The sequence below is a fragment of the Pelophylax lessonae genome, assembly GCF_965119305.1.
Source record: "Pelophylax lessonae genome assembly, chromosome: 11".
NCBI classification, from domain to species: Eukaryota; Metazoa; Chordata; class Amphibia; order Anura; family Ranidae; genus Pelophylax; species Pelophylax lessonae.
In genome coordinates, this window is record NC_138778.1 from 35,137,001 (window position 1) to 35,163,559 (window position 26,559).

At 43.8% G+C, this 26,559-nt stretch overlaps 1 protein-coding gene across 1 annotated transcript in view; it reads right to left on the reverse strand.

Annotated features, from left to right (window-relative positions):
• LOC309567347 (C3a anaphylatoxin chemotactic receptor-like) overlaps positions 1 to 26,559 on the reverse strand; it is a gene marked incomplete at its 3' end in the record, with an annotated part of 122,129 nt that overhangs the window by 36,720 nt on the left and 58,850 nt on the right. The gene's annotated exons all lie outside the window — the stretch shown is intronic.

Below are 26,559 nucleotides of genomic sequence, written 5' to 3' on the forward strand. Positions count from 1 at the left end.
AGGCACGAGACAATGTAAAGCAGGTAGTGGATGATACAGAACAAACATTTGCTTTTAAAATAAGCGAAGACACGTTAAACAATCCCAAAACAAAAAGCCTGATGGTAGATACAGGAGCAACATCGCATATTGTCACAGACATCAAGAAATTTAAAAGATTTGACACCTCGTTTAAGCCAGAGAAACACTACATGGAGTTGGCAGATGGGAAAAGAACTTCCGGTGTAGCACTCAAGAGAGGCGACGCTGAGGTATACCTAATGGACAGTAAGGGAAGACAAAGGAGGACATTGCTACAAAACGCATTGTTTATCCCCACATATCCACAAGACATTTTCTCTGTTGAAGCAGCAACAAGAAATGGGGCGTCTGTTGAATTCAGACAAGATGACAGTATTCTGATCCATAAGAATGGTACAAAATTTGTTATAAAGAAATACAACAGGCTTTACTATTTGAACACCTATAAGGAATGCGATGACAGTTGTTACGGTTGTTATGATATTCAGACATGGCATGAAATCCTAGGTCATTGTAATTACGATGATATCTTGAAACTACAGAATCTAGTAGATGGAATGAAGATCCAAGGTAAGGTTGATAAGTCCAACCTGAATTGTGAGATTTGTATCCAAGGGAAATTTGCTCAGAGTAGAAACAGGGAGCCTGACACCCGTGCAAAATACCCACTTGAACTAGTACACACAGATTTAACAGGTCCTATAGAGCCAGTTGCAAAGGACGGATTCAAATACGTCATAGGATTCACTGATGATTATTCTGGTGCAGTGTTTGTATACTTTCTGAAAAACAAGAGTGACACAGTTCTAGCCACAGAGAAGTTTATCGCTGATACTGCCCCCTATGGGATCATCAAGAGAATGAGGTCAGACAATGGTACCGAATTCACATTGAATGACTTCCAGTCACTACTCATAAAGAAGAGCATAAGACATGAGACTTCAGCACCTTATTCACCACATCAAAATGGAACAGCTGAAAGAAACTGGAGAACACTGATAGAGATGGCAAGATGTATGCTAATAGAGAGCAAAGTACCAAAAGAGTTATGGACATATGCAGTGATGACAGCAGCTATGATTCGAAATAGATGTTTTAACAATCGTTTGAAGCAAACGCCATACAACATACTGACAGGGAAGAAACCAGACTTATCAAAAATGAAGATTTTTGGGTCAGAATGTTTTGCATACAAACACGATAAGAAAAAGCTGGATCCAAAATGCACAAAAGGAATTTTTGTAGGATATGACAAAAATAGTCCTTCTTACCTAGTGTATTACCCTGAAACTGGCAAAGTCTTCAAGCACAGACTAGTAAAATTCGTTGAAAAGGATGTAATCGAGAAACAAACTCAGACTGAGCTGTTGGACAATAATGATGATTTCTATGAGGAAAGGAGTGTAATTCCTGTATCAGGTCCAATGACTAATGAGACCCCAGATTCTTTAGAGAAGATTGTAGAGGACAAAGATGAAGACCATGGTACAAGATACCCTACAAGAAATAGAAAAACTCCTCAGTATTTAAATGACTATGTACTAGAATCTGTTGGTGATGATCAGGTACTAATGAACATAGATTACTGCTATAGAGCACATGATGTACCTCAGACCTTCAGAGAAGCTATGGAAACACCCCAGTCACAAAGTTGGTTAAATGCAATGAAAGATGAGATGGAGTCACTAAAGGAGAATGATACCTTCAAATTGACCACACTACCAGAAGGCAAACATTCAGTGGGAGGTAGATGGGTGTATGCAATAAAAAGCAATGCAGATGGAACTGAAACGTACAAAGCCAGATTTGTGGCAAAAGGCTATAATCAAGTAAAGGGAACCGACTACATGGAAACTTTTTCTCCAACTGCGAATTTTACTTCATTACGCATTTTGATGCAAATGGCAGCACAATATGATTTAATCTTGCATCAAATGGATGTGAAGACAGCTTATTTGCATGCCCCAATTGATTGTGATATATATATAGACCAACCAGAAGGTTTTGAGATCAAAGATGACACAAATAAAAAGCTAGTTCTCAAACTAAAAAAGTCACTGTATGGTCTTAAGCAATCGGGAAGAAACTGGAACAAGATGCTACATGATTATTTATGTTCAAATGCATTTATACAAAATTCTGTAGACCATTGTGTATATGTCAAACAGAACAGAGATGAACAATCAATATTACTAATATGGGTGGATGATCTCATCATTGCTGCAAGCAATGAAAAACTACTCAATGATGTGAAGTCAACACTTGCGACAAAATTCAAAATGAAGGATCTTGGAAAACTGAACTATTTTTTGGGCATTGATTTTAGACAGACTAGTGAAACGGTGAAGATGAATCAGAAGAGATACATTTTGAAAATGATAGAAAGATTTGGTATGTCAGATTGTAAACCGAGATCTACTCCTTGTGAACAAAAATTAGATTTCGACGACAAAAGTGAACTTGCAGATGTAAAAAGCTATCGGGAGATAGTAGGCAGTTTGATTTATGTGGCTACGTGTACAAGACCGGATTTGAGTTGGACTATAAGCAAACTGTCACAACACTTTTCACAACCAAGTGTACAACACATGATCACGGCCAAACACGTACTGAGATATTTGAAAGGAACTGTCAATTTTGAACTATGCTACAGAAAATGTAAAGAGAAGTTAAAACTAGAGGCGTATAGTGATGCCAGTTGGGCCTCAGACCAGATTGATAGGAGAAGCACAACAGGATATTGTTTTAGCCTGACTGAAAATGGACCTCTGATTTCTTGGAAATCAAAGAAACAACCAACAGTTGCACTATCTTCATGTGAAGCTGAATATATAGCATTAGCTGCAACCACACAGGAGAGTCTATATCTTACACAACTGCTGAGAGAATTGGACAGTGAATGTCAGTTTGAGCCAGTGAAGATTTTTGAAGACAATCAGAGTGCGATAGCTCTCGCAAAGAACCCAGTTTACCATCAAAGATGCAAACATATTGACATTAAATTCCATTTCCTTAGGTCTATTCTGAGTGAAGGCAAGATAGATCTTGAGTATTGTTCTACGGATAAAATGGTAGCTGATGTTATGACTAAACCAATAACAAAGTTTAAGCTTGATAGGTTTGTGAGTTATATTTTTGGAGTATAGAGAGTAAAATGATGTAACTATACTAAACTATTTTTCATAAGCAGTATAAGAGCAAGTGGGGGTGTTAAGATATATGACATTTTGTTTATATGCCCTTATACAGCTTATCCATTGATCTACAGTGATATGAATATGTTGTCTGTTTGTTAACCAGGAAGTGTTTAAATAAAGTTGCACTCACTAAAAAAAAGAAAAAAAAAAGACAGAAAAAAAAGAGGCAGCAGAGACTGCAGTGTGTGTTCCTGAGAAAACTAAAGCATGGTGCCTGTGTGAGTTTGTCCTCCATCAAAGATCTGCTATAATCCGGTTATCCTATCTCTTAAGTAAAAAATGGCAACAATGGATGGATGGTCATGGGATGAGGCAGAGCAGAGGGGGACGGCGGTGGAAAGGCTGGATGGATGGATGGTCATGGGATGAGGCAGAGCAGAGGGGGACGGCGGTGGAAAGGATGGATGGATGGTCATGGGATGAGGCAGAGCAGAGGGGGATGGCGGTGGAAAGGCTGGATGGATGGATGGTCATGGGATGAGGCAGAACAGAGGGGGACGGCGGTGGAAAGGATGGATGGATGGTCATGGGATGAGGCAGAGCAGAGGGGGATGGCGGTGGAAAGGCTGGATGGATGGATGGTCATGGGATGAGGCAGAGCAGAGGGGGATGGCGGTGGAAAGGCTGGATGGATGGATGGATGGTCATGGGATGAGGCAGAGCAGAGGGGGATGGCGGTGGAAAGGCTGGATGGATGGATGGATGGTCATGGCCCATGATGACCATCCATCCAGCCTTTCCACCGCCATCCCCCTCTGCTCTGCCTCATCCCATGACTCATGGGATGAGGCAGAGCAGAGGGGGATGGCGGTGGAAAAGCTGGATGGATGGTCATGGAGGACTGACAGGACAGGAGGACCACGAGGACTCACCGGTGGTGATGTCTTCTTCCAGCAGATGACCTCCGGTGGTCTGGTCTCCTCTCCGGTGCCGCCGTCACTCCCGTCCGGTGTCCACCCGACTCCATCGCCCGCGGTCCGGTCCACTGCTGCGAGTGACGTCAGCGGGGTCAGCGTTGGATGTCCTGGATGCTGTGATTGGTCCAGGCTGGACCAATCACAGCCAGGAATCCACGAAGTGGGGGTTTCCAAGGAATCTGCCTTGCGCCCAGGTTACGCCCCCCACGCCCCCCAGAAGGCAGCCAATCGGCGCCTCTTCTGGGTGGTAACCCCACCCCCCCACCCCCTCCACATCGGCTGGCGGCGGCGGCGGCGAACGCAATTTTTTTTTTTTTCAAACTTTATTGCTCGTTTTGCAATCTTTTTTTTTTTTTTATCTTTTTTTTTTTTCTTCCTTTTTTCAGGGGGGGCGGCGCCCTGGCGCCCCCTATGCACCGGCCGCCACTGTGTTTCACTGGACAAAGCTTGCTTCCTCAGGGAGATCTGACAAATATCTCTAAAGTTTCAAGCAAAATCAAAATGAGTAACAATACATACAGAATCAAATTCATCATGCAATTTTTGCAATCAATGTCTGCACATATAAATGACCTGCTATAAAAAGCTAGCATTACATGTAGCTTGTTCCCAGAATTATGGGGCCGCAGCCTCCACACATGAAAAAGACTCAGCCATTTGGAAAGTTAGAGACTATAAATATCATGTAGAAAGGTATATGCCCTATAAAAAAAATAATAAAGAACTAATAAAGGAAAAAAGGACAATTTAGAAAAGGACATAAAGTACCTAGGTAGAGGTTCTTGTCCAAACTACACCCCTACTCCCCAAATGTGTAACAAGCAATATCCCTTTAGGGTCATATATACTGTGACCTTCTGGTCCCCAGCTACTGACCTATCCACATGCCTATAGTAGTATATCTCATTAACTAAAATAAATATTCTCAAAATTCTCCACATAATTAAACAAACAAAAAGATAATGTAGTGTAGGTAAGGAAGAGCAGGTCGTTAATATTATCCCCATAGAGTAGAGGGTAATAATGTCCGACAGGATTGGGGATGCCACTCAGTGCACTTCTTGCGGCATGTATGCGTTCCTTGATGAACCAATCGAGGACGAATACTGCTGTGCAAGATGTGAGCGACTTGTTGCTCTGGAAGCCCACATCGTGGATCTAGAGAACACAGTGACAAGACTGCGTGGCATCTACAACCTGGAAAGGAGCTTGGACTTTACCCATCAGGCGCTGGCAGGGGTCAGCATAGAGGAGGAAGGAATAGAGGAGAAGCAAGCAGCAGAGGTACGCAGCTGGGTGACTGTTAGGAATGTTAGGGGGAGGAGAGTCAGGGAGGCCAGTCCTGAGTTGGTACACCCTAACATGTTTGCCGAGTTGCAGGTTGAGGGGGATATCAACTCAGGGGTGGCAGAGCTGGAGCATGCGCCCTCCCCCAGCTGCCAGGGGAGGGACGGCTCCAGGAAGAAGGGGGGCCGTAACTCAGGAAAGGTTAGAAAGGTTGTGGTAGTTGGGGACTCAATTATCAAGAGGACAGAGAGGGAAATCTGTAAAAAAGATCGCGTGAACCGAACAGTTTGTTGTTTACCGGGCGCCCGAGTTCGGCACATCGCAGATCTGGCAGACAGATTGTTGGGCGGGGCTGGGGATGACCCAGCGGTCATGGTGCATGTGGGCACTAATGACAAAGTTAAAGGTAGGTGGAGGATCCTTAAGAACGATTTCAGGGACTTAGGTAATAGATTGAGGAAAAGGACCTCCAAGGTGGTTTTCTCTGAAATACTGCCTGTACCTCGAGCCACACAGGAGAGGCAGAAGGAGCTTAGGGAAGTTAACAAGTGGCTGAGGAATTGGTGTAGGAAGGAGGGGTTTGGGTTCCTGGAGAACTGGGCTGACTTCTCAGTCGGCTACCGGCTCTTTAGTAAGGATGGGCTGCACCTTAATGGGGACGGTACAGCTCTTTTGGGGAGAAAGATGGCCACCGAGTTGTAGGGGCTTTTAAACTAGGAGACGGGGGGGAGGGCTCAGAAATAGAATCAGTCAGGAGGGAGCAGAGGACTGAAGGCAGTTGTAGGGTCAATAGCGACAGTAGGTCAACAACATCAATTGGCGGGTCTGTGCGGGAGAACAGCAGACCAAACAGAAATAAACAAAACCGCCAATCACGTTTAACTTACGTAAAACTAAGAGGGGTATATGCTAATGCCAGGAGCCTAGCTAATAAGATGGATGAGTTGGACATGTTAGTACATGAGGAGGACATAGACCTTGTGGGAATAACGGAGACTTGGTTCGACCCCTCACATGACTGGCTGGCCAATATCCAAGGGTATTCGGTGTACCGGAAGGACAGGGTTGGTAAAAGAGGGGGAGGGGTATGTCTCTATGTCAAGAACAATATAAAGGTGCTAGAAAGGAGTGACATTACGGATGGGATGAGCATGGATTTAGAATCTGTGTGGGTTGAACTCGATAGGGAAGAAGATAAGGGAAAAGTAGTTGTGGGGGTTTGCTATAGGCCACCTAACCAAGGGGAGGAGGTAGAGCTGGAATTTTTAGCACTAATAGGTAAAGCGGCAAAACTAGGATCAGTCATCATATTGGGGGACTTCAATTATCCTGACATTGACTGGGAAGAGGGGACTGCACACTCGCATAAGGCCCGGCTATTCACGGAAACCTTACAGGATAACTACATGTCGCAGTTGGTGGATTCCCCTACTAGAGAGAATGCTATCCTGGATCTATTGATCACTAATGACCCAGACATAATCTCGGAGGTAGGAGTCCAGGACAACCTGGGCTCTAGCGATCACAGGATGATCACATTTAGTATAAATAACAATATAAAAAGGCAAGTGGGGAACATAAGAACCCTAAGGTTCATAAGGGCACCGTATCGGCCTTCCAGCAATACAAGGAGGAAAATAAGAAGTGTAAACACGAAATCAAGATGGCTAAAATCAACTTTGAGAGACAAATAGCGGAGGATAGTAAAAAAAAACCCAAAGAAATTCTTTAAATATATCAACAGCAAAAAAACTAGGGCAGAGCATATTGCACACATAATTAGCGATGATGGGAGGATGGTTACAGAGGACACTGAAAAAGCAACCGTGCTGAATTCTTTTTTCTCGTCAGTCTTTACGCAGGAAAAGGAAGGGTACACTGACCATGACTGTATGGTTAGTAGTAATACACAGGACTTGCCACTATGGCTAACAGAGGGGGAAATCAGGGAAAGACTGGATAAACTTAACACAAACAAATCACCAGGCCCGGATGGCGTACATCCGAGAGTGCTCAAGGAACTCAGTATGGTTATATCTAGACCACTGTTCCTGATCTTTGCTGACAGTATTAGGACAGGAGATGTACCAGGGGATTGGAGGAAGGCTAACGTGATTCCGATATTCAAAAAGGGCCAGAGGCATATCCAGGGAAATTATAGGCCTGTCAGTCTGACATCAATAATATGTAAACTTTTGGAGGGGATGATAAGGGACTATATCGTAGAGTATGCTAAAGACAACAACATCATCAGTAGTAACCAGCACGGGTTTACAAATGGGCGATCTTGTCAAACCAATCTCTTAGCATTCTACGAGGAAGTGAGCTGTGAGCTAGATAGGGGGAGACCAGTGGATGTGGTGTACTTGGATTTCGCTAAGGCGTTTGATACAGTTCCCCACAAGCGCTTAATTTATAAAATAAGGTCTGCAGGTATCGACAGCAGGGTTTGCTCTTGGATACGGAATTGGCTAAAAGGCCGTGTCCAAAGGGTAGTAATAAACAGCGCATACTCAGACTGGTCTGAGGTAGTAAGCGGGGTGCCCCAGGGCTCTGTCCTGGGACCAACCTTGTTCAATTTATTCATAAACAGCATTGAGGACGGGATCAGTAGTTCGTTATCAGTTTTTGCAGATGACACAAAATTGGCCAGGGCAATAACTGCACAGCATGAAGCAGATATCCTACAGAATGACCTGGACAAAATTACGGAGTGGGCAACGACATGGCAAATGAGGTTTAATGTGGAGAAGTGTAAGGTTTTGCACTTGGGGACCAAAAACATAAAAACACAATACACGTTAGGAGGGGAACCCTTGGGGGAATCAAAAATGGAGAAGGATCTGGGAGTCTTAGTTGATGATAGATTAGGCAACAGCATGCAATGCCAAGCGGCAGCTTCCAAAGCCAACAGAATATTAGCATGCATAAAGAAAGGGATGTATTCCAGAGATAAGACTATAATCCTTCCACTTTATAAAACTCTGGTCCGACCGCATCTGGAGTATTCTGTCCAGTTCTGGTCGCCAGTCCTCAGGAGGGATGTGTTGGAGCTGGAGAAAGTCCAGAGAAGGGCAACTAAACTGATTAGGGGGTTGGAGGACCTTACCTATGAAGAGCGGCTGCAATCGCTCGATTTATTTTCCCTGGAGAAAAGACGTCTGAGAGGGGACATGATAGCAATTTATAAATATCTTAATGGGGATCTCAGCTTAGAAGAAAAGCTGTTCATTCGAAGGAATTGCATGAGGACTCGAGGACATACAATGCGATTAGAGGAGAAGCGTTTTAACCTCAGGCAACGTGGGGGGTTCTTTACTGTTAGGGCTACAAGATTGTGGAATTGTCTACCACAAGAGGTGGTTTCTGCGGGTAGTATGGTGACTTTCAAAAGACTCTTAGACTTACATCTCAAGGATCAGGAGATTGAGGGCTATGTTAGATGATTACAGTCACACACACCTACACAGGTTGAACTGGATGGACTATTGTCTTTATTCAACCTCACCTACTATGTAACTATGTAATAAATATATGTCCTTCCTGAGAAAGGGAAAAAGAAAGGGGGAAAAAAAGGAAATATACACTTAGAAAAGCTGTAAAAGAGGTGGGAGAGATGTATCCACTATCACACATAATAGTCATCATGTTCCATGGTTTGGGGGTTTGGCTTCTTAAGGCCTCCTATATGTCAAGGTTAAGCTGTGCCCAATAGCATTCTGGTGAATCAGGCTCATAGGAAGTGAAAAACTATGTGGAGGTTTAAATAGTGTAAAAATGGTGCCAAAAACTGTGTTCTCACGGTACGCTGCCACCATCTTGATACACCCTTATTGTAAACACCAAGGAGGAACAGCAATTAATAGGTGCTGTACATTTCCCTCAATGTAGGAAGAAGGAAAAACAAGATCCAAGGTAAGGAAAAGCAAAAAAGTAAAAGAAAAAAAGTAGGAATAAAGAAAACAATAAAAATTATCAGGAAGTCAGATTTACATGCAACAGCACCTGGTCTATATGCAAACCACAAACTCCTTATCACAGACTCCCCTCATCACAGACTATCCCACCACAGTTCCCCCCCCAAACACAGACTCCCCTTATCACAGACAATCCCATCACAGACCCCCCCCCCCGTCACAAACCATCCCATCACAGACTCCCCTCATCACAGACCATCCCAGCACAGATCTCCCCCCCCATCACAGACTCCCGTCATCACAGACCATCCCATCACAGATTCACCCCCCCCCTCCATCACAGACTCCCCTTATCACAGACAATCCCATCACAGACCCCCCCCCGTGTCACAAACCATCCCATCACAGACTCCCCTCATCACAGACCATCCCAGCACAGATCCCCCCCCCCCCATCACAGACTCCCCTTATCATAGTCCATCCCATCGCAGTCCCCCCATCACAAACCATCCCATCACAGACTCCCGACATCACAGACCATCCCAACACAGATCCCCCCATCACAGACTCCCCTTATCACAGACCATCCCATCACAGAGCCCCCCTCCCATCACAGACTCCCCTCATCACAAAAAAAAATCTTCGTGGGTGTCAATTCGCCGCCCCCCTCGAAGTGCTGCCTGGGTCCAATGGTAGGTTAAGACCCTGGCTCCCGGATTTGGCAAGCATTTTTGCAATTGATAGTGTAGGGACAGGATACCCGTTTGTCGGGGACAGAGCTTAGCATCAGGGAAAGGGTCCAGAGGAGTAGGGAAAGTGCAGGAACATGCAAACATTCCTGGAAGTCTCATATTAGGGTACGGACCCACCAGGCCACATTCCGCTCCTCGAGACAGATGCTGTCGGAAGTCTATTATAGTGTTGTATTCCCGCCGGGTCGGTTGTGTATTGCTGGACTTCTGTTACAATATATTTCTGTTACTGCACTTAGACTCCATGTGTTTTGTACCAACCGCCTCACGCTGCGCTCAACCCACATTTGGCAGCAGTCGGCAGAATATGACCCTCCTTGCAGGGCATGCAGAAGGAGGAGTGGGGACTATCATGGGAACATTAGGATCAGTTGTGGCCCTGGTGCCTAAGTTTAATGGACCTAATATCTCCCTGGCTAAATGGGAGGAGAGGCTGGAGAATCTCTGTATTAGGTTCTCGCCCAGCTGATCACGTTGCTATCAACTCCCTGGAGGATGATGCCCGCCGATCAGTTATTGTGCTACCAAAAGAGGACCAGTCCTGCCTGGAACAATTTGTAGTGTGTCTGGAGGGCCTGTTTGGAGAGCAGTAGTGGTAGCACTCCAGAACCTGTATAAGTGCCTAGAGAAGAAGTATGTACACAGCTGTGCTGAAATAATCGCTTCAGGCAAACTACTGGGGGGTCACTTTGTGGTGGGCATGGAGGCCAAGTGTCGTGGAAATTAATAGGGCTTGGAGCATAGAAACCCGCTTCAGTGCACTCAAGATTATTACGCACCAAGCTCCATTAATAGCTTGTACTGAAAAGTACAAATGCACCGCTCTTTTGTATAAGGATTTTCTAATCGCTCGGCGACAAAGAAAGGAACAGACACGCTGGGTCATTTCGATGCCATCTGCCAGGTCTCTCTCCATTGGATATGTATGTGTGTGCATGTGTGTAAGAGCAAGTGTTTGTGTGTGTGTGTGTGTTTATGTGTCTCTTCATGGATGAAATGGCTGTGTGAGCTGCTGTGTGAGCTTGTGTGAGTTTGTGTCTGTGTGTCTGTGTGTGTGGGTGTGTGTGTCTGTGTGTCTGTGTGTCTGTGTGTGCTTCCTGTGTCTTCTGTCCTCTGTGTGTCTGTGAGAGGACAGGGCTTGGTTTATTTACAGCAAGTGAACAAAAGGAAGTTACAGGGAGTGGCTTCACAACCACCAATCACAGAAAGTACAATGGGCAGTGCTTATGTAGAAACACAGCCATGTGCAGAGATGAGCAGAAATGACTGCCATCTTATCACTAACAAGTCTTTCCTGCAATGACAGTTAAAGCAATAATCACTGTGAATATCGATTATCGGTAAAACCGACACTGGGAGACATTATGACTATTTAACTAAAGAAATGTCTATCAAAATTTCCACAACACCAAGCCAGTCAGAAGAGCCCTACAGGAGCAAATGAAAGTGCAACCCACCATCTTATTTACCAATACTGTAGTGGACGCAGTTGCTCGGGAACAGGAAGATGTGAAAGCAACCATGGTGGTGACAAAGAGGCATGAACCGCTAACCTAAAAGAGGAGGCCTTGTCTCTTTGGCCATATGAACTGCCATATGGGAGCTCGCCCAGGGTGTGGCTTCCTTGAAGCAAGAGATGTCAACATTTAAACAAGATTGGGCACACTCCTCTAAGGATGAGAATCCGTTGTGGAGGTACCTGGAAGAAGACCAGAAGTGCTGGCAGTGTGGCCCCCTTGGGTCGGCCTAAATCCAAGAGCTCACCTAGGCTGCCTTTAAACTTGTGGCTCCCAGGGCAGAGGGATGACCTCCAGGACCCTTAGCACACAGTCCCATCATACATCAATCCCGTCAAGCTGAACAGGAGTGACACAGTGACAATGAGACAGGAGGCATCACTGTGAAATACCGTCAACCATGTATTTGCTGGGAAGCTGTCAGCTGGATGCTGGTGTGGGAGGCAGTGGAGCTGGGAGCAGAGATTGAGGAGTAGATGGGGGCTGTGCTGCTCCTGGATGCTCCATGCCCAGCTGGAAACTAAACTGTTGGCTTAGGTGGAGGCTGTTGAAAGATGGCATGTACAGTATAAGCAGCTGGTTCAGTGCTGTTTTTCAGGAAGAGGTGAGCTGTATAAAAAAGAACTACAACAAAACGCGTCTACAGTTTATCCACAGAGCAGTAAATATTTTAGTTTGTAAATCCCCACAGTACACAGTTGTTCTACCATTTAGTACATGATCTAGCAAACTGACTAAATAGCAATTCAATTGAAGGAAATGCAAATAAAGATGGATACAAGACTGTGGTGAAGAAAGATCTTATTCTGTATTTTATTATTTGGAATTATCCTTGTGAAATGTCTGGCTCATGGAAGAAAATTGTCCTATAGTAGGGGTGAGCTAGAAATGTTTCAATTGTCTTTTTTTTTAAACACAAATGCCCGGAAAATAAAAATTTTAGCAAACAAATGCAATGTTAGACAGTTAATAGCAGGGGTCCCCAACCCCCGGGCCACAGACTGGTACCGATCCTTGACCTGTCAGATTCTGGGCTGAACTGCATGTTGTTTCCCTTCAGTTACTGTGCATATGACGGCTCAATTAATTCATCAGGGAAAGACAGCCGAACGCCGAGCTCAAGCCAAAGTTTTTCCTGAAAGCTGGCAACAACTAACAGTGCAGATCATGGGGGGGATACGGGATTCCATGGGTGGGATAGTGCCAATCCCCAGGACCACACACTGGGATACAGAATTTCATTGGCAGGACAGTGCCGATCCCCAGGGACACACAGGTGGGGTGGAGTGGGGGGTACTGCTCTCCTCTGCCCAGAGTAAACTGCATCTGGTAGCAAGCAACACACTGCATCTGGTGGCATGCAAAGGTGTCAAGTGACACGCTGCATCTGGTGGCATGCAAAGGTGTCAAGTGACATGCTGCATCTGGTGGCAAGCGATGATGGCAAGTGACATGCGTCATCTGGTGGCAAGCGAAGGTAACCAGTGACACAACACTTCTGGTGGCAAGCGATGGTATCAAGTGACACGCTGCATCTGGTGGCAGACAAAGGTGGCAAGTGACAAGCCACATCTGGTGGCAAGTGACACGCCACCTCTGGTGGCAGGCAAAGGTGACAAGTGATATGCCACATCTGGTGGCAAGCAATGGTGGCAAGTGACATGCTGCATCTGGTGGCAAACAATGGTTTTAAGTGACACGCTGCAAATGGTGGCAAGCGACACGCTGCATCTTGTGGCAGGTGAAGGTGGCAAGTGACATGCTGTACCTGGTGGCAAGCGACAGTGGCAAGTCCAACAATATCAAAATATCAGCAGCGCAGTATTCCTAATTTGTGTGTGCTCATCAATCCATATAGAATCATAAATTGTGCTATCCAATAAATAATTAAAGTGCATTTATATGTATACATTAACTATAGAAAAAGTGCATCTAAATACTAAATTATGTGTGAACAGTAAAAAAAGGTGCTCCAGTGCTCTGTACAAATAACAAAACTGTCCTTTTTATTATTTATTTATTGGATACCACAATTTATAATTCTAATTAAGTGTTATTTCATATATGGATTGATGAGCACACTCAAATTAGGAATACTGCGCTGCTGATATTTTGATATTGTTGGACAGTTTTTCCTTTGGTGGAAGTAAAGCAGCTTATAATAATATTTTTATTATTTATCACATTTTGCCGTGGGTGATTTTATATTTATTATATTGACAGTGGCAAGTGACATGCTGCATCTGGTGGCAAACGCCGTGGCAAGTGACACACTGCATCTGGTGGCAAGTGACATGTTGCATCTGGTAGTAGGCGAAGGTTGCAAGTGGCATGTTGTATCTGGTGGCAGGCGAATGTAGTGTATTAACACAGACAGGCTTGTACAGGTTGCTTCTTTATTCACTGCACATCAGCATGCAACTAACTTCAGCCACACCCAGCTCCCAGACATACATAATTGTAACATTTTGCAGACAGCAACTTAACCCGTTGCTTACCATACTACATTCCCTCCTCTCTTTGAATAAAACATAACATGCACAACGTATTAATAAGATTAACAAAATGCATGGATGAACAACTAAAAATTTAAACTATAAACTCCTGACTATACACATAGTCCTTAAGGTAGGCCGGTGGATTTGTTGCTCGTTTTTCTCTCGGCCATTCCGATGTGGATGGTTGTGGATTGAAGTCTGGATCACTGGCAGTATCATCACTACTCTTTGCCTGTTCGCCATCTTCCGATACTTGACCTTCTGACTCAATAAATTTCTTCACAAATGAGGAATTACGCACTTTTGTGTGACCATCTAAATCCTCTAAAACCACTTGAGTACCTCTTTTCTCCTTTACAACATAAGGCTCAGGTTCAAAGGACGGAGCCAGTTTGTTAAACCGATCACTTTGAAGCAACACCTTATCACCCTGTTGAAGGCCACTAGGTTGACAATGGCGGCGGTGGTTTGCATACTGTTCAGCCCGGATCTTCCTTTCCTCATCAATATGCCGAAAAGGTTTCTGACTTGTAGGAGGACCCCCAATGTCTGGCAATTTTGTCCTGAATTTGCGACCACAAAGAAGTTCCGCAGGACTAACGCCAGTGACAGTATGCGGAGTTGTGCGATAAGCCAAAAGAAAACGCCACAGTTCCTTTTCCAGTCTCTTCTCTCTAAATGAGCAATCCGCAAAGCTTTCAGCAAGGTTCGATTCTGGCGTTCCACTTCCCCGTTAGCCTGTGGCCAGTATGGAGTTGTACGATGATGTTCAATAGCATTTGATTTCAGATAATCCTGAAATTCCTGAGAAGTAAATTGGGCACCATTATCACTCACAATCCGTTTAGGCAACCCATGAGATGCAAAAATGCTCTCCAACCCCTCAATTACAGTTGATGATGTAGCTTTAGTGAGAACTACCACCTCTTGCCACCTTGAATAATAGTCCACAACAACTAAAAGATGGTGTCCAGATGGAATGTCGCACAGATCAATGGCTAAATCTTCCCATGGTCCCTCAGGTAGAACATTGTGAGTTACTGGTTCTGGTTTAGGTTTGCTGCCCACCAACTGACATGCTCGACATGAAGAAACCAAACGTTCCACATCCTTGTCAATTCCTGGCCACCAGACTGTCCTGCAATACTCAGCTCTTGTTTGATTCTGTGATAGCTTGGGTCACAATCCACCCAAACCCCTTGTCTTACACATTTCCTCAACCGAGCAATTTCCGGATCCACATATGACAATTCTTCAACCTCCCGCGGTGTCAATGCCTGAGGCATGGCGTTAGTAGCCACAAAACGAATGTACTCTTCTGCCAGGTTATGAACAGGTGCAGAAGACTGAGGCAATCTGGAAAGTGCATCTGCCGCATTAGTCGGTCCAGGTCTGTACCGCACTGTAAAGCGATATGGTAACAATCTGAGAACCCATCTCTCAATTCTGGCGGATGGTTTTGAGCGTGGCGAATATATCACTTCCAGAGGCTTGTGGTCTGTGATGATTTCAAAATCAAGGCCGTAGAGATAGGTGTGAAACCTTTCACATCCCCAAACAACAGCCAAAGCTTCTTTCTCGGTCTGAGAATAACGTCTCTCTACATCAGTGAGGGATCTGCTTGCATACTGAATATGCCTGTAATCGCCTGTGCATTGTCTCTGAACCAAGATGGCGCCTAACCCCACAGGGCTAGCATCGACAATAACTTGGGTGTGTGCAGTAGGATTGAAATAAGCCAAAGTTGTGGCGCAAGTCAGCCGTCTCTTAAGTTCATCAAATGCACCTTGTTCCAAAAAACCCCACTTCCAAGGGACTGCTTTGCGAGTCAACACTCTCAAAGGTTCACTGACAGTCGCCATATCTGGAATAAACTTGGCACAGTAATTCACTAGCCCAAGAAAACTGCGTACTTCTGCAGGGTTTTCAGGATTTCTGGCATCAGACACAGCTTTAATTTTACAGTCCTCCGGACCAATGCCCCTGTCAGACAGCACATGGCCCATAAAGGTCATTTTATTCATTTGAAATGTGCATTTCTTCTCATTTAATGTCAACCCTTTCTCCTTCAAGCGATTTAGCACTGCACGGAGACGTTCATCGTGCTCCTGTGTGTTTGTTCCCCACACAATTATATCATCAGAAATGTTATGCGTGCCTTCACAACCATGTAGCACTTGCTGAATCACATGTTGATAGGCCTCCGGTGCGGACGATACGCCAAACATCAACCTCTTGTATCTAAAAAGACCTTTATGGCTTGCAAATGTAGTGATGACTCTAGATGCTGGGGTCAATTCAATCTGATGATAACCCCATTTCAAATCCAGTTTACTGAAGACACTTGCCCCATTCATTGCATGTAGAACATCTTCAATAGTGGGAATTGGATGTCTCTCTCTCTGCACAGCTTGGTTAGCACATCTCATGTCCACACAAATCCGAATATCTGTGCCCTTTGGTACAACAACTAACGGCGATACCCACGGAGTGGGCCCTTCCACAGGTTCAATAATGTCAAGGTCTAGCAGCTCTGCCAGTTTGTGCTCAACAGGTGATCTCAGGCTATAAGGAAGTCTGCGTACTGGCTGTGCAATAGGCTTTACATGTGGATCAATGTGAAGCTCCAACTGAAAATCCTTTAATTTTCCAAACCCAGAGAAGCAATCTTTAAATTCCTCTTTCAATGCAGAAATAGCAGGAGACACCATATTCACTATTGCGCTGCCTACATCACGGCCAATCTGTAACACCCCTAGTGCCATTGCGGTTTGACGACCAAGCAGAGGCGACCCTGTGCCATCTACAACATAGAATTCGGTCTGCAATGGAGGACCAGTCTCATGTGTTTGAACAGAGGTATAAAATTTGCCTTTAAGTTGCAGTGGTGTACTGGAGCCATAAGTATAAATCTGTTTAGTGGTGTTACACAATTTAAGGTGATTTTCTCTGCCATTAAGACTGTGCCAAGAAGCCAAGTCCATAACATTGCATGTAGCTCCAGAGTCAATCAACACTGACACATCTGTATTACCAATCTTAATGGTTAATGTCCCGGCTTGCAGAGAACACAGGGAGAATATAAATTCACAGTCAGGAGCACTCTCTTTATCCTCAGCTATAACATTTACTTGTGCAGATTGTCCTTTGGTTTTGTTATCTCTGGTTGTACTTCTACACACAGCTGCAAAATGACCTGTCTTTCCACAAGCAAAGCACATTTTATTCTGTACCACAGTGCAGTCCTGACTTGTGTGTCCCGCCCTGCCACATTTATTGCAGGTGATATGTAAAGTCCTCTGTGGAAAACTCTCTTTTCTACTCCAGATATTCCTATTATTATAGGTAGGTTTGGAGACTGTATTGACAGATGCAGTGTTCTTGGTTTCAATATGCAGAGCCTGGAGCTCAGACAGTTCAATGGCTCTTGCAATCTCCTGCAGACTAGTAAGTGTGAGACTAGGTTCTCTCAATAATCTCCTCCTGAGGTGCACAGATGTGCATTTCTCTATGACCTGATCTCTGATTATCTCCTCAGTTACAGTCCCAAAATCACAAGACTTTGCCAGATATTTCAGCCTAGTCACATAACTGTCTGTGGTTTCTCCCAGTTCTTGCACAGCCTGTCTAAACTTATATCTTTCATAGGGAATATTTTTCTTTGGCTCAAAGTACTCACTCAGTCTATTCATGGCTGTCTCATAGTCTGAATCTTTCCCTGTTGCTCCCAGGGTTTCAAAAATGTCCTGAACTTGAGGTCCAGCTAGATGCAGCAGCATGGCTCTCTTCTGAGCAGGTGCAGTCACTCCTGTGGCTATAACATAGAGCTGAAATCCCTTCTTCCACTTGTCCCAGCGCTGTGAGAGACTAGTGTGGTCTCCAGACACATCAAACGGTCCGATAGCCGGTAAATCCAGAAAGCTAGCCATCCTCGTCGCCAAAATGTAGTGTATTAACACAGACAGGCTTGTACAGGTTGCTTCTTTATTCACTGCACATCAGCATGCAACTAACTTCAGCCACACCCAGCTCCCAGACATATACATAATTGTAACATTTTGCAGACAGCAACTTAACCCGTTGCTTACCATACTACAGCGAAGGTGGCAAGTGGCACATTGCATCTGGCAGCAAGTGACAGTGACAAGTGACACACTGCATCTGGTGGTAAGCGACGGAGGCAAGTGACACACTGCATCTGGTAGCAAGAGACGGTGGCAAGTGACATGCTGCATCTGGTGGCAAGTGGCACACTTAATCTGGTGACAGGCGAAGGTGGCAAGTGACATGCCGCATCTGGTGGCAAGCGACATGCTGCATCTTGTGGCAAGCAATGGTGGCAAGTGACATGCTGCATCTGGTGACAAGTTACACTCTGCACCTGATGGCAGGGGAAGGTGGCAAGTGACATGCTGCATTTGGTGGCAATGGGCAGTGGCAAGTGAGACGCTGCATCTGGTGGCAAGTGACACGCTGCATCTGGTGGCAAGTGACACTGGCAAATGACACGCTGCATCTTGTGGCAAGTGACACGCTGCATCTGGTGGCAAGCGACAGTGGTAAGTGACATGCTGCATCTGGTGACAAGTTACACTCTGCACCTGATTGCAGGGGAAGGTGGCAAGTGACACGCTGCATTTGGTGGCAATCGACAGTGGCAAGGGACACGCTGCATCTGGTGGCAAGTGACACTGGCAAATGACACGCTGCATCTTGTGGCAAGTGACACGCTGCATCTGGTGGCAATTGACACGCTGCATCTGGTGGTAAGTGATGACGGTGGCAAGTGACACGCTGTATCTGGTGGCAAGTGACACACTGCATCTGGTAGCAAGCGATGGTGGAGTGACACGCGGCATCTGGTGGCAATCGACAGTGTCAAGTGACCCGCTGTATCTGGTGGCAAGGGAAATGCTGCACCTGGTGGCAAGTGACACACTGCATCTGGAGGCAAGCAACGGTGGCAAGCATCACGCCGCATCTGGTAGCAAGTGAGGGTGGCAAGTGAAACACTGCATCTGCTGGCAGGCAAAGGTGGCAAGTGACACACTGCATCTGATGGCAAGTGACAAGCTCAGGGCTCCCACTGATTCTGCATTATGGTTAGTTAAACTATTCCAATATATATGACAATGTAATAATAGAATGTGCTTCAATTATTGATGAACAGCCATTCCGCAACAACCCCATCAATTCCTGTATCCACTGACCAGAAACCCGACCCCCCCCCCCCCCCCCCATCCTCACCAACCACCCTGAAACCCCCAGTGCTTGGCAAAAAATGTTTCCAAGGTTGGGGACTGCTGGTTTACAGTATATTACACTTGGCCAAAATATGGCCTACCTACAAGCAAAAGACCCTGACCACTTCTATACAACTTCAATACTTCAATATCTATAACCCAGTCCTGAAAGCAATGGGGTCGTTAGTCCCAATAGTTCTCATCCCTCCCTCCTGAGTCCCAACAGGAAAGGAAGCTCCTAGAAGTAAGAGATCCAAGACACCCTCCGGGGAAAAGGGTAGCACTATTCCATGGAACAAGCGGTATAGAATGTTTTAGACCAAAAAGGCCTCTCACCACGATGGCCAGGCTCCGGCAAATTTTTAAAATGATTTGTTGAAATGTTGGCGAATTAAACCTGGGCAAATTCAACCATGCTGCCTGATCACAATAAATGGCTGGCTGACTTTAAGGTTTCTGCTGCCAGAGAAAATAAGGGAAGAAGAGTAGCGATTTCAGCGCTACTCCTGTGAATTTTTAGGCCTCATTCACACGAGCAGCAGAGGAGAATTTGGTCCCTGTTTTTATCACCTACTTCCCCCCTGAAAGTTTACCCAGCAAGTTAGAATTGTTGGGGGACATATCTGTGCACATTACTGTGGTCACTACAAAGCAAATTTTAGACAGAACATTTTTTTGGCAGGCAGAACTCAAATGCACCTAATTCAAGTGAATAGGGCCACATCGCAACAATGATGCAACTGGTGCAGCGGATTTTCACCCAAAAAAAAAAGTCACCCTGAGGCTGTGCATCCTGTCAACTAGACCTGAAAAGAGATCCACCACAGCTTGCTGTTCGTAGCCTGAGCTCGCATTCACTTTAAGAATCTCCATCTATTAGTCCCTATATCTCTACATGCCCAGTTAGTGTTGGCTAGTTGTCTCCATTTGGAAACCATGACAGGGTGACACAGATTTGCACAGTTGAGAGACTGGAACAAAGTGTTATTACCCTATAAAAGGATGTGCCTAAACAAGAACATTAACGGTAGGACCACCAGGTATCATTTTAATGAAAACTGCAGACTTAAAAATATTGAAATTGACGTTTAAAATGACAATGGTAGGTTGGTCACTTGATCCCCTTTTCTTTTTCTCACCACTCTAACCTCCCTCTGCATTTCTCATTCTTTGGGACAGCACCCTTTCATTCCTCACAGCTTCAAGCAACCTGCTATGATGCATTGCCAATTCCTCTCTCATCTCTTCACATTCACTTCTTACTTCATGCACCTTGCATTTTCCTCCCACTCACTTCTTCCTTCTTTTTTTCACCCACTTGGGATTTCTCTCATCCTATTCTTAACATCAGTATTTTCTATCCAATTCACAAACTTCTATTACTATTGATAGCATTATGCTACATTTATACTTTTTTATACACAACAGATTTGGATGGTTCATCTCTCTACTATTCTTTCACCACCCACCTGCCATGGACCCCCCTTCTTTGGCTGCTCCCCAAGGGACCCTTCAGCTCCCGGGTCAGACTTCGGTCCGCCGCTTTTATACGGGTATCCATTGCTTCATTAAGTTTCATTTACCTGTGAGTAATTCAAACTCCTTCTCAATTAGTACTACCCCTTTGCTATTTTTTTTTTTTTTTATTCAAATATTTTTATTTATATTTTCCAATGTTTACTCCAACTCTTTTGTTCCTTTGTAGTCATACTCAAATACATTGATCTCTGAAGAAGGGAGATGTAGCTCCCGAAATGCGTCAGTTCACTATGTATCATACTCTATCAGTATGGAATTTCAATATTATACTCAGGCTACCTTTGAAACTCAGCGGTTACACCAGGATACTTGCCTATATACGCTTTGATATTGTTCATGTTATATACACTGCCAATTTGGCCATTGAGCTATGCTATGTGATATACATGTTACTATTATTCATATTGCTTGTTTATACAATGTAATAAAATTAAAATTATATATCTATTGTGCTATTCATTTCATCTCCAGCCACTAGCACCCACCTCATATAAAGTCCCGCGGGCCAATCTTTTGCTGTTTCTTTAAAATGACATGAACATATTAAAGATTATATTAAATATAATATATACATTTAAATATACATAAAGTATAACATTTTTAGTGATTGGTTTGTATACTTTTGGAAAACCACTTTAATAAAATGCCACATTCAATACAAGTAGCAAGTTATAATATATTTCTAGAAATGCAACTTACAAGACAGTGGAGTTTATGAAATAAACATATATTTCACAAGACTAAAGGTAGTGTAATATAAAAAATAAAAAAAACATTATGGTTACGTGATACCACGATGCTATATAAAAGCGCATGACAAAAATGAAGAATATATTAAGAAGCTGAATGTTATAGTATATATACAAGTCTTGCACAGTGGAGACAATATAGCTTGACTAAAGTAGATTTCTAATAAAATATAACCAAAATAATTTTTTTACAGGTTTGAACACAGTGAAGAGGGATTAGAACTGTTATAATCCTACCATACTCTATCGGAAATGGAAAAAAAAGTTTTACCTTTAGTTTAACTTTAACTTACTAGAAACATTTCGCCTCTTTATATGCTCTGATCATGTGAAACACCATCAAAGTTAGCTAGAGACCAGGAGATCTAAGCAGCCTAGGCTTTGAAAAACGAGAGGGAGTTTAGTAGCCATCTGTTACATAAGCTGAAAACTCATAAGTGCAGGGCTAAAAACATATATAAAGTGATGATATATATATGAACATATATCACAAGGAGTACATATAAACCATCATATCCAATTAGTGTAAGGTATAAAATTCATAATGGAGACAGTCCACATAAGGCCATCAGGAAAGTATCCTCAAAAAATCTAAATTCACAGGATGACAATCCCACCACCACAGATAGTGATATTGCGCTTACCATAAGCTGTGGACCCAAGTATCTTGCAAAATAATCACACAAGTAGGGATGATTAACATTAAGGCCTGTACACACAATAAGAAAATCTGAAGGGAAATTTCGTCCGACAACGGATCTGCCGATTTTCGGATTGTTAGTATGATGCTTTCGACAGCCGACTCCGACTTTTCGGCCGACAAAATCCTGATGTGCAAGCTATATAATTTTTGTCGTCCATCAAAACAACGTCCGATTTTCGTCTCATTAGTACAAATTTAGACGGAAAAAAATCTTAAGAGCAAGACTAGGCATGCTCAGAGACGAAAGAACACATACAAAGCAATCCAACACATGACATCACTTCTGAAGTAAAATTCTGTCGTACGGGAAAATTCGTATGAAAATAACCTGTTCACTTTCCACATCAGACTAGCATGCCACAAAAAACGGACGACAGATCGTTCGATAATCTGTTCGTGTGTACGGGGCTTTAGTTATGGAAGCCCCAATTGCTCTGGAGTCTTCAGTATGGATGGATCCCATAAATCACTAGTAAGGATGGACCTCTACTTAGATGGACATGATATACAGTACAGACAGGTGAGGAGGAGGAGCGATCGTATACCGACAGGTTGGAGAACTCGGGGGGATTCCTGCTCTCAATGTGTTTGAACCGGGAGACGCTGTCCATCTAAGCAAAGGTCCATCCCTACGAGAGCCTGATTTATGGGATCCATCCATACTGAAGACTCCTGAGTGATTGGGGCTTCCATAACTGATGTTAACCATCCCTGCTTGTGTGACTCATTTGCCGTATGGTACTTGGGTCCACAGCTTCTGGTCAGTGCAATATCACTATCCGTAGTGGTGGGATTGTAACCCTGGTGGCTATCGGCATCTGTGATTTTTCATTCCAAGCACCCCTGTGAATTTTGATTTTATTTGAACATTTTCCTGATGGCCTTATGTGGACTGTCTCTATTATGAACTTTATGCTTTACACTTATAGAATGTGATGGTTTATATGTACTCCTTGTGATATACTGTATGTTTATTTATATGAACACTATATATTTTATAGCGCTGCGCTTATGAGTTTTTAATTTTATGCAATTTTTGTCAATTATGCTGTCCCCCTTTTTTCATTAGCATGGTAATTTTTCAACTTTTATTTATACATAAGCAGGAAAAAGTAATTTGTTTCCCCTGAAAAATTGTAATTTGATAATCTTGATGAAAAAATGTCAACCACATTCCACCTAGCTCCTCTTTCAGTATTTTTTAATAATCAATGAATTCCCCTTTCCTTGTGAGCAAGCCAGGAGTGGTGAAACGCATCAAGGAGGTTGGTTTTTGGGTGGAGACATTACTGTATGCAGTTGTAAGGTATACCAAATGCAGGTATGCAGCAGGGATGATCAGATCAGTGTGCTGTACCCTAAAGTGGTTGTAACCCTAAAAAATAACAAAAAAAAAACTGTTTAACCTGTCTCTCTGTAAGCTGTAAAAAACCTGGCTGATATTGCCAGTTCCTATGTGTCCTTAGGCTGGCCATACATGTTCAGTTTTCTTGTACAATTTTCTGTTAGATTTACCAAAAACCATATAATATGAGGTCAAAACCAAATAACACTTTTAAATTGTATACAATTAGGTATTTGTACTACATAGTTGAAGGTAAACTATAGGTACAGAAAATTGTAAGAAAATTGTATAATGTATGGTCAGCCTTAGTGTGCTGACCACGGTAATCATGGCTGCTGAGCCCTGACTACCTTGGTCAATTTATGTGCTTCCGTCATCCACTGCTCTGCTCTCTCCCCCCCCCCCCTCTTCCCCTCTCTGCCTTCCTGCCTGTCAGCTCCATGTGTGAGAGCCATCTTCGTCCCCTCCCACTCCACTCCTGTCCCTATTAGTAATAAAGTAAATCTTAAAAAAATGTCACTGCCAGCCAATCTATTTTATGCAGCCATTACACATTTTGTACATATTTGTGAAAAATTAAGCCTCTAAATACCTTTGTACAGATCTCTCTAGGCCGGTCACATGAATCCTGGCCATCTAAGGGCTTCAGTGGGAGGGGATGAGCAGCCAGCACAGCAGTCAAGTGACCTCCCTGGCTGATGTCAGAGGGAGATCTCGGCCCTTCCCGCTGTACATCTGAGAAGGAGAGCAGCCGAGAGTCACGTGACTCACCAGAAAAGATCTGAAAAAAAGGTATTTAGAGGCATCGTTTTCCACAAATTTGTACACTGTGTGTCATGTCTGGATAAAAGAGAGGGACTGGCAGTGACATTTGTTTAAAGGTTACAACCACTTTAAGAAATCAGGAACCAGGCTGAATAAGGTTAAATTAAGTTTATTAACATAAATATCACTTGTCTAACACCAACACCAGTAAACCATAACCAATATAAATTGACAAAATAAACCTGACAGCAGAAACCCAAACGATTACCTAACTATGTACAAATAAAGGGAGCATACATGAGCAGGGCAAGGTCCAGACTGAGGCAGAAAACAAGGGGTGCAGGTCACAGGAACAAGGCACAAAATTGTTCCTGTGCTTCCATTGTTGGAGACTCACAGAATTTAGAGTTAGGACCACAGATAATGGGGTGCCTTGTTGGGGCTCTGTGGCTTACGCATGTATTTGCAAATATGTGCAATTAAACCCCATACTGTTGGACAGGTCAATTCGGTTGGTCGCAGACTGGTCGGTAAGGAGAGCTTGGAATCTTTTTTGTGTCTTGTCACAGGAACAAGGCGCAAGATCAGGTACAGGAACAAGGCTCAGGATCAGGTACAGGAATAAGGCTTAGGATCAGGTACAGGAACAATGCTCAGGATCAGGTACAGGAATAAGGCTTAGGATCAGGTACAGGAACAAGGCTCAGGATCAGGTACAGGAATAAGGCTTAGGATCAGGTACAGGAACAAGGCTCAGGATCAGGTACAGGAATAAGGCTTAGGATCAGGTACAGGAACAAGGCTCAGGATCAGGTACAGGAATAAGGCTTAGGATCAGGTACATGAACAAGGCTCAGGATCAGGTACAGGAATAAGGCTTAGGGTCAGGTACAGGAACAAGGCTCAGGATCAGGTAGATGAATAAGGCTTAGGATCAGGTATAGGAACTAGGTATAGGTACAGGAACAAGGCTCAGGATCAGGTACAGAAACAGGGCTTAGGATCAGGTACAGGAACAAGGCTTAGGATCAGGTACAGGAACAAGGCTTAGGATCAGGTACAGGAACAAGGCTCAGGATCAGACAGGGACATGGCTCACAGGAAGAACACTTAACTTCAGTTAAGGGTGGGAATAAATACCTTCCAGCAGTCTGCCAGGTGTAGCCTAATTACTTGCATAAGCTGGCTACTGGGGGACACCTGCTGGTGGCCACCAGAACTGCGCCTTTCGACTCCGGGAACAACAGGCCACTTGCAGGTGACCCAGGTACTGACATGTCATAACAGCAGTTAAAGTGTAACTCCACTCCAATTTGTTGAGAAAAAACATTCCCCTCTGGGTGATCTATGTACATGGCAAGGATTTTTACAAATTTTGGTGCAGATTCCTACCTTTTTTTTTATTTTGAAGAAATCACTGTTTGTTCCTCTGTGCTCCTGTACTGGGTGGGTCTTATGGGAGTGGTTTCATAATTACATGAGGAAAGCTGCTGGGCCTGCATCCCTTTAGATGTGTTTTCCTATTGGTAAATCTTACCAAAAATTACATTTTTGTTCCAGGGGATGTCAGAAATCTGACTTGTATCTTAGTGCAGACTTCTGGGAAATTCAGTGAGCCAATCACACAAGCAGGAAATGACATTTCTGGGGGGTGTTCTGTACACATTCTGTGTACAGAATAACCCCAGGTAGCCATATTGCATTGCATTTTTAGAAAATTACAAAGGCTACAGATTGAAAAGGAAAGGTCATTTTTAATAACGTTCAATCACAATATAATTTGTGTCGCAATTGTATACGTTATATTGTCTTTTCTTTATTTGCTATTTTTTTTCCCACGAAAGTGGAGTTACCCTTTAATTCAGCGATTAATTTAAAAAAAAAAAAACTGCAAGAGGAGCTAAGAGGAGTGCGGCTGACATTCTTTCATATTCTTAATTGTGAGTGAAGACGGATTACAATTGCCAGCACCCAGAATGTCCATGTACAAGAGAGACCAGTCTTGAGCGGCGCTATGGATCTGCGTGTTTTTCTGTTTATTAATGTTGATATATGATATATTCATGGGAAGTATGCACTTTAATAATAAATCCAATTTAAATGTGAGTA